Genomic DNA, 9,589 nt, shown 5'->3' on the forward strand with positions numbered 1-9,589 from the left:
GTGCTTGACCGTAATGTTGATGGCAGCGACTCATCTGTTGCCCAAGATTGGTCCCCATGATGATGGGGAGGTTTTTTGTGACAGCTAGACGTCTGGCCGACCATGCTGTCCCTGCCAGGGTTTAGACATGAGCTACAGACGCACACAGTAGCACAGTGACACAGGGTCACTCACCGTGACTGGTGTGGATCGACGCCTAGCCATCTGGTGATGGTGGCSCCGGAGCAGCTGCCGGTCTCAGCCGCCTCAGATGCATGCCCTTCCTTCCATGGCCGCCTGCCTGCAAGACATGGTTCTCCACTGGGGCATTGTAGCTGGCCGGCTGGTCACTTTGCTGTTCACAAGATGAATGTTTGTTTGAAAGGATGAATAGATGTGTTGTTACAGCAGACAAGCCTGTGTACAACGCCTCATCAATCCTTTACCTGTCAATCAATGTTCCTCTGAAAGAAATCCCTTATTTGACTGATGACATTTCACGTTAGCTGCCTTTCGATAAACCACATCAATGTGGCTGCTGCCTTGCCTTCTTCATATGGACAGACAGAGAGCTAGCGCTTTAGCAGGCTATTTGTTTTGTATTTCATTTTATTTCATTTGAAGTCAAACCTTAGTCGCAGCAGAGGAGAGGCTTTTACACTACATTCAGTCATCTAGCAGACACTCCCATCTAGAGCAACCCACAGGAGCAACCAGGGTCAAGCACCCCGCCCAAGGGCATGTCGACAGATCTCCCACCAAGTCAAATCGGGGACCCGAATCAGTGACCTATTGGCCACCGGCCCAAGCTCCCAACTGCCAGACACCCAACCATCCAAGACCCCCCCCCACAGTTCCCTGAGAGCTACTAAGGAAACCAACAACAGAAAACGACAATGCAAAAACAAAAGGCACCAAGGACAACAAAAATCTAGACAGCAAGGCCAACTGTATATGTTTGAGTGCATGTGTGGTATTATTTACATGTGTGTAAGTGTGTGTGTGTGTTAGTACACGCGTACAAGCATCTGTGCGGCATCAGCCTTTGGCAAACAGGCATTTGATGTAAAAATTATGGATTATAATCAAATATAATCCAAAGATATTAAGAGTATTAGTATATTAGTAATTGACTGACCAGGTCTCTCCAAATCTCCCAACAATGCTATTTCTGGGGTACATTTTAGATTAATGTTATGCTTTTTCAGCCATTCCTGAACCTGAGACCAGAAACGGGCTCCCTGAAGGCAACACCAAAAATGGTCTATTGATTCTGTGTCCTTGCAACAAAATCTGCAATGCTGCAACAAGCTGCAATGATTGTATGCCACAAATATTCAAAGTTTTGAATCTTGCTTCGTTTTATATATCAACTCATATCTCGATGTCCAAGATGGCGTAGCAGTGCAGACGTTGTTTGTTTTTCTCCCGTGTAAATTTTGTATTTTTAGTCTTTTTTTGTATATATTTCAATTTATTTTATTTTTCAATTTATCTCTTTTTCCATTTTTAAATTAAATATACCTTCCGGCAACCCGCCTCAATCAATGTGATACGGATCGGCTATTTTTAGACCTTATAGCCAGAACCTCCATCAGGAGCTAGCCAGCTGCTTTAACCTGGATAATACTTGCCACCCTGCCAGTATAGGACTGTTTCCTCCACTACAACACCGGATTCCTGCCGTAAGCCCTGGACCATTACTCCTGATCATCACAGCTAGCTAGGTGCCACTGAGTGGCCCAGCCCCGAAGCTAGCTTTGAGCCTGGCCCACCTCCCGGCCTGCTCAGTGATCACTCGGCCACACAGCTGATGCCTCCAGAATCCACTACTCCACCGGATTCTTGCCATAAGACCTTTGCATCGGATCATCGCTGCTAGCTAGCTGCTACCAAGAGGCTATTGTGGCTAACACCCTTGTCCCGAAGCTAGCACCAGTTAGCCACGAGCCAGGCGCATCTCCCGGCTAGCAAACTACAATACCTCTTTTGCCAACTGGCCTGGACCCTTTGTCGACATGGAGCCCCGCCGTTCCATTACGACTGGTCTACCGACGTAATTCCATCTGTTGTGCCCTCAACCGGCCTCTGCCAAACGTTGGAGCAGACGCTTCTACTAGCCCCGGCCTGCTAACTTTTTTTGAGCGCCGTGTCTCCCGCTTGCTAGCGTAGTAACGACTACCCAGCGGCTTCCCTGTTTCATCTATTGCTGTTCACTGGTCCCTATGACCACTTGGCTACGTAACTGATGTCTGCTGGACTGTTCATTAATCACGGTACTCCATTTTGTTTATTTTTATTTATCTGTCGGCCCCAGCCTCGAACTCAGGCCCTGTGTGTAGTTAACTGACCCTCTCTGCCCATTCATCGCCATTTTACCTGTCTTACCCGTTGTTGTCTTAGCTAGCTCTCCCAATCAACACCTGTGATTGCTTTATGCCTTGCTTTATGTCTCTCTCTAATGCCAATATGCCTTGTATACTGTTGTTTAGGATAGTTATCATTGTTTTAGTTTACTGCAGAGCCCCTAGTCCCATTCAACATGCCTCAGATACCTCTTTTGTCCCACCTCCCACACATGCGGTGACCTCACCCAGCATAACTAGTGCGTCCAGAGATGCAACCTCTCTTATCGTCATTTAATGCCTAGGTTTACCTCCACTGTAGCCGCACCCTACCATACCCCTGTCTGTACATTATGCKCTGAATCTATCCTACCACGCCCAGAAATCTACTCCTCCTCTGTTCCTCGGGTGATGTGGAGGTTAACCCAGGCCCTGCGTGTCCCCAGGCGCTCTCATTTGTTGACTTCTGTAACCGTGAAAGCCTTGGTTTCATGCATGTTAACATCAGAAGCCTCCTCCCTAAGTTTGTTTTACTCACTGCTTTAGCGCACTCCGCCAACCCTGATGTCTTTGCTGTGTCTGAATCCTGGCATAGGAAGGCCACCAAAAATTCTGAGATTTCCATCCCCAACTACAACATTTTCCGTCAAGATAGAACTGCCAAAGGGGGAGGAGTTGCAATCTACTGCAGAGAGCCTGAAAAGTTCTGTCATACTTTCCAGGTCTATGCCCAAACAGTTCGAGCTTCTAATTTAAAAAATGAATCTCTCCAGAAATAAGTATCTCACTGTTGCCACCTGTTATAGACCCACCTCAGCTCCCAGCTGTGCCCTGGACACCATATGTGAATTGATTGCCCCTATCTATCTTCAGAGTTCGTTCTGTTAGGTGACCTAAACTGGAATATACTTAACACCCCGACAGTCCTACAATCTAAGCTAGATAACCTCAATCTCACACAAATTATCAAGGAACCCACCAGGTACAACCCTATATCCGTAAACATGGGCACCCTCATAGATATTATCCTGACCAACTTGCTCTCCAAATACACCTCTGCTGTTTTCAATCAGGATCTCAGCGATCACTGCCTCATTGCCTACATCCGCTATGGGTCTGCGGTCAAACGACCACCCCTCATCACTGTCAAATGCTCCCTAAAACACTTCTACAAGCAGGCCTTTCTAATTGACCTGGACCGGGTATCCTGGAAGGATATTGACCTCATCCCGTCAGTAGAGGATGCCTGGTCGTTCTTTAAAAGTAATTTCCTCACCATCTTAAATAAGCATGCCCCTTTCAAAAAATGTAGAACTAAGAACAGATATAGCCCTTGGTTCACTCCAGACCTGACTGCCCTCGACCAGCACAAAAACATCCTGTGGCGGACTGTACTAGCATCGAATAGTCCCCGCGATATGCAACTTTTCAGGGAAGTCAGGAACCAATACAGGCAGTCAGTGAGGAAAGCAAAGGCTAACTTTTTCAAACAGAAATTTGCAATAAGCATATCTCTACGGCTGGCAATGCTATCCTCCTGGCTACCCCAACCCCGGCCAACAGCTCCGCACCCCCCGCAGAAACTTTCCCAAACCTCCCCAGTTTCTCCTTCACCCAAATCCAGATAGCAGATGTTCTGAAAGAGCTGGAAAACCTGGACCCATACAAATCAGCTGGGCTAGACAATCTGGACCCTCTCTTTTTTAAATTATCCACCGCCATTGTTGCAACCCCTATTACCAGTCTGTTCAGCCTCTCTTTCTTATTGTCCGAGATCCCGAAAGATTGGAAAGCTGCCGCGGTCATCCCCCTCTTCAAAGGGGGTGATACTCTAGACCCAAACTGTTACAGACCTATATCCATCCTGCCCTGCTTTTCTAAAGTCTTCGAAAGCCAAGTTAATAAACAGATCACTGACCATTTCGAATTCCACCGTACCTTCTCTGCTGTGCAATCCAGTTTCCGAGCTGGTCATGGGTGCACCTCAGCCACGCTCAAGGTATTAAACGATATCATAACCGCCATCGATAAAAGACAGTACTGTGCAGCCATCTTCATCGACCTGGCCATGTCTTTCGAGTCTGTCAATCACCGTATTCTTATCGGCAGACTCAACAGCCTTTGTTTCTCAAATGACTGCCTCGCCTGGTTCACCAACTACTTCTCAGATAGAGTTCAGTGTTTCAAATCGGAGGGCCTGTTGTCCGGTCCTCTGGCAATCACTATGGGGGTACCACAGGGTTCAATTCTCGGGCCGACTCTTTTCTCTGTATATATCAACGATGTCGCTCTTGCTGCAGGTGATTCCCTGATCCACCTCTACGCAGACGACACCGTTCTGTAAACATCTGGCCCTTCTTTGGACACTGTGTTAACAAACCTCCAAATGAGCTTCAACGCCATACAACACTSCTTCCGTGGCCTCCAACTGCTCTTACCCGCTAGTAAAACTAAATGCATGCTTTTCAACCAATCGCTGCCCGCACCCGCCCGTCCGACTAGCATCACTACTCTGGACTATTCTGTCCCATAGGGCGGCGCACAATTGGCTGAGGCATCTCTCCAGACCCGAGTTTGATCCATGGCTGTATCACAACCGGCCGTGATCGGGAGTCCCGTAGGGCGGTGCACAATTGGCCCAGCGTTGTCCGGGTTTGGRCGGGGGGGTTTACTTGGGTCATCGCACTCTAGCGACTCCTTGTGGCAGGCCCTGGCACCTGCAGGCTGACCTCTGTCGTCAGGTGAACGGTGTTTCCTCTTACACAGTGGTGCGGCTGGCTTCTGGGTTAAGCAAGTGCATTTGGCGGGTCAAGTTTCGGAGGACGCATGACTCGACCTTTACCTCCCGAGCCCGTTGGGGAGTTGCAGCGACGAGACAAGACCAAAATTGGGGAGAAAAATAAGATAAAGATACAACAAAAAAAAATTTAAATGGAAATATCATTCAGAGAATCATGGATGACTCTGTCTTTAGTAATAAGTTTCTGCAAAATATTTGGGTAGCGTTCCTGTGCTGAAGACTTAGGAAGAATTTGGTAAATCTTTCTCCATATTCCATKCAGTTTGCTTTATTTTTGTAATATATTACATTAGATCCTTCTTGAATAAGTTCCTCCAGTTCTTTTTGTTTTTCCTCTAAGTTGTTTTGTAATTCTGTTGTACCGATTGTATTACTATCTACCTGTACTATTAGTTCCTGTATTTCACTTGTTAGAATTCTCTTTAAACTGCTTTTTTTTACTGATGAATATTGAATTGAATGACCTCTGAAGGTACATTTTAAAGCTGTCCCAAACAATAAGGGGATACTGGACAAATGCAGTTATAAATCATTTTGTCTTAATTAAGAACAAATTGTCTTCCAGTAGACTGTGATACATTTTCCAATATCCCCGTTCAAGAGGAAATTCTGTAAGAGCTTTTGTGAAGACCAATTAGATGATGGTCCGATCTCATTCTGTCTCCTTTCAATACATTTTTAACCTTTGACGCAACACAGAAAGAGAAAAGAAAGTAGTCAAGATGACTAGCTTAATTAAGTCTCCTCCATGTACTGTATATCTCACTAGGTCAGGGTTTTTTAGTCTCCAAATATCCACTATTTCTAATGTGTCCATAGTATTTGTGATCTCCTTAAGGGTATGGTGATGATAGTTTGTAGATCAATTCTTTGAGGTACCTAACACTGTGTTATAGTCTCCAGAGCCAGGCGGCCCTATACGCTCACTACACAAGTTGCGTAGGGCCCAGTAAATTACGCAAGGGCCCCACCTCCCCCTCGTGTCAAAGCAGGTATCAATGTTTACAACTTCAATGAGAGGATGAAGCGGAACTATCCTTCTGGTCATGAAAAGAGAAAAAATAAACACCAGAAGAGTGAATTGCGGGAACAGCAATCAGGGAAAATTGTGTTATTTCCTCTCCAAGTTTGATGTCAGCAAATAACAGTAACATTAAGTTGCAGTGCATCTCTCTCTAGTCTGTCTGTCTGTCTGTCTTGCTAACCTAGCTGGGCAGTGCATCTCTTGGTCTGTCTGTTTCTTGCTTGTTTGCCAGCCACTTCCAGGGCTGTGTTCTGTGATTTTGTACCTGACAAAAGTGAGAGTGAAATAGTTTGATAAACACCAACGGGCAACGGTGTTAATAAACTGCAACTCGGAAAAGATAACTGCGTCGCACATCAACATGCATTCATATGCGCGTGCACAAAATTAAACTTGCGCTTTCCAGCAGCAACTCCTCATAGGCACACATAATTTTAAAACAAGACAATGATTATCTAGTCTCTCAGTCAAAGCTTAGTTACAACTCTGGACTAATTCAAGATGGAAAGCAATGGATTGACATTGACTATTGATTCATATATTGAATTTAAAATGTTGATTAGCTCGGCATACTGGGCAATATACTGTATATGCACATCTCTCAGTAAATAATAATCATCAAGTATTCAGCCAAGCCATAGTATAAATAGCATTTTATATTTGAAAATGTATAAAAGAAAATCTGGGGGAGCCCGTTTGAATGGGCCTGATGCAGCTGATGAAATTAATAATAGTATTGTTATCTATAATGCACAGGTGCTATGCTTAAGGTTGTCAGTAGAGGAGATGCTGGATCATCAGCCAGAACAAGCACAAATTCAGTTGATCCACATCCAGCCTCAGCCAGTACTAACACAGACCCAGTACAGCCTGCATCAGCAAATACTAACACAGACCCAGTACCGGCAGCTTCAGCAAGTACTAACACAGACCCAGGTGAAGTACAGGCAGCCTCAGCCAGTACTAACACAGACCCAGTACAGCCTGCATCAGCAAATACTAACACAGACCCAGTACTGGCAGCTTCAGCAAGTACTAACACAGACCCAGGTGAAGTACAGGCAGCCTCAGCCAGTACTAACAGAACCAGAGGTGTACAGCCAGCATCAGATACAAGCAGCTCAGAACCTAATAGAACAGTTGCTGCTCCACCAAATGACCCAGCAGATTGGCCCCCAGTCTTAACAGACTTTATGAGGACTGAGTTAGTGCGCAGAGGTCCATTCATTTTCTTACCCTAAAGACAAATCTAGAATGGTTTCCATTCAGGCTTATTACAGAGACAGCTGTCAAATGGGGAAAAGATTACCAGGAGCTGGCTTTCATACTCAATCAAAAACAACACTGTATATTGTTTTTGCTGTTAGCTCATTTCTACAAATGATACAAAATAATAAAGGAAGGCGTGAATGACTGGTCAAATATCAACGCCATTCTGAAACACCATGAGGGTAGTCCTGAACACACAAACACTATGTTTAAGTGGAGAGAACTTTATCTGCGCCTAAGTCGGGGATAGAGTCTTGACCAGATACAAATGACAATTTTGGAGGCTGAAAGAAAGAGATGGCGGGATGTCCTTACACGTTTCATTACGTTTTCAGTATCCCCCAGTCTCTGGCTGAAAGAAACCTAGCATTCAGGGGTTCATCAGACAAACTCTTCTAACCAGATAATGGAAACTTCCTAAAAGAGGTTGAATTACTGGCAAAATTTGACCCCGTAATGGAAAATCATCTCAGCAAAATTAAAGATGGAGAGACACATGCTCATTACCTTGGGAAGCGCACACAAAATGAGCTGATACAGATTGTGAGTGACATGATTCTGGAAGCAATAGTCACTCAAGAAAGAGACTCAAAGTACTTCTCCATTATCTTGGACTGTACACCTGACATTAGTCAGAGATCAAGGAGCACTTCCTCGGCTTTGTGAATGTTGAGGTTGCAACAGGCATGAATCTGTCCACTGTCATTTTAGATAAGCTGAACGAGCTGAAGATTCTATTTGAAGATTGCAGAGGGCAAGTTTATGAAAATGGGGCTAACGTGAAGGGCAAGCACCAAGGAGTACAAAAAAAATCCCAGAGCCGTGTTAGTCCCATGTGGAACACATACTCTAAACCTTGTCATTGCAGATGCTGCCAAATCTTCAAAAGATGCAGTTGTTTTTTGGGGGGTATGTGCAAAAGCTCTTCACCTTCTTTTCAGCTGGCACATAAAGATGGAGTGCTTTGAAGAAACATGTGAACATAACCGTGAAGTCATGGAATGACAAGATGGGAGAGTAGGCTCCAAAGTGTTCATGCAAACAGGTATCAGGCTTCTGAGGTTCCGGGGGCATTACTGGATGCCAGACAGACGATCAACGATCCTGTGGCCAAAGTGGAGGCACGAGCACATACAGAGGTAGTTGGGTCCTACCGCTTCTTGATTTGCTGTGTCGTATGGTGTGAGATACTGACAATGACAAACAAGGTGAACAAGCTCCTCCAATCCGCCTCAGTGCAGTTGGATATTGCAGTGAATTTAATCTCAAATGCAAAGGCCTCCCTCACTACATACCGGGAAACTGGATTCTCTGAGAACCAGACAACAGCCAAAAGCATTTGTGAGAAATGCATGTGGAGGCTGTTCTGAAAGAGAAGAGACTGAGAAACAACAAGAGGCATTTAAGCTATGAGGCTCCTGATGAATCAGTGACTGATGCACTGAAAAACCTTGAAGTAAACTACTTCAACATTGTGGTCGACTCTGCTGTGACATCCATGGATGAGAGATTTGAAACACTCAACCAGGTGAAAACCAAATATGAAGTGCTGCTGCTCTGGCCATCATGAGTATAAATCATGATGTGGGGAAACACATGTCCTATGAAGATGACATTATCGATGATTTTGCCACAAGAAAGTGCAGAAGAGGAATATTTTGATGGCAAGATTATATTTCAAACATTCAAATGTTTACACACTTAGCAATATTTAAGATTGTATGGCAGAAGTGCATTTGTGTAAATGACTGCTTAACTAACTACAGTGGGGAGAACAAGTATTTGATACACTGCCGATTTTGCAGGTTTTCCTACTTACAAAGCATGTAGAGGTCTGTAATTTTTATCATATGTACACTTCAACTGTGAGAGACGGAATCTAAAATCCAGAAAATCACATTGTATGATTTTTAAGTAATTAATTTGCATTTTATTGCATGACATAAGTATTTGATCACCTACCAACCAGTAAGAATTCCGGCTCTCACAGACCTGTTAGTTTTTCTTTAAGAAGCCCTGTTCTCCACTCATTACCTGTATTAACTGCACCTGTTTGTTCTCGTTACCTGTATAAAATACACCTGTCTACACACTCAATCAAACAGACTCCAACCTCTCCACAATGACCAAGACGGGAGAGCTGTGTAAGGACATCAGGGATAAAGGGATGGG

The sequence above is a fragment of the Salvelinus sp. IW2-2015 genome, linkage group LG27 (assembly GCF_002910315.2).
Source record: "Salvelinus sp. IW2-2015 linkage group LG27, ASM291031v2, whole genome shotgun sequence".
Taxonomy (NCBI): Eukaryota; Metazoa; Chordata; class Actinopteri; order Salmoniformes; family Salmonidae; genus Salvelinus; species Salvelinus sp. IW2-2015.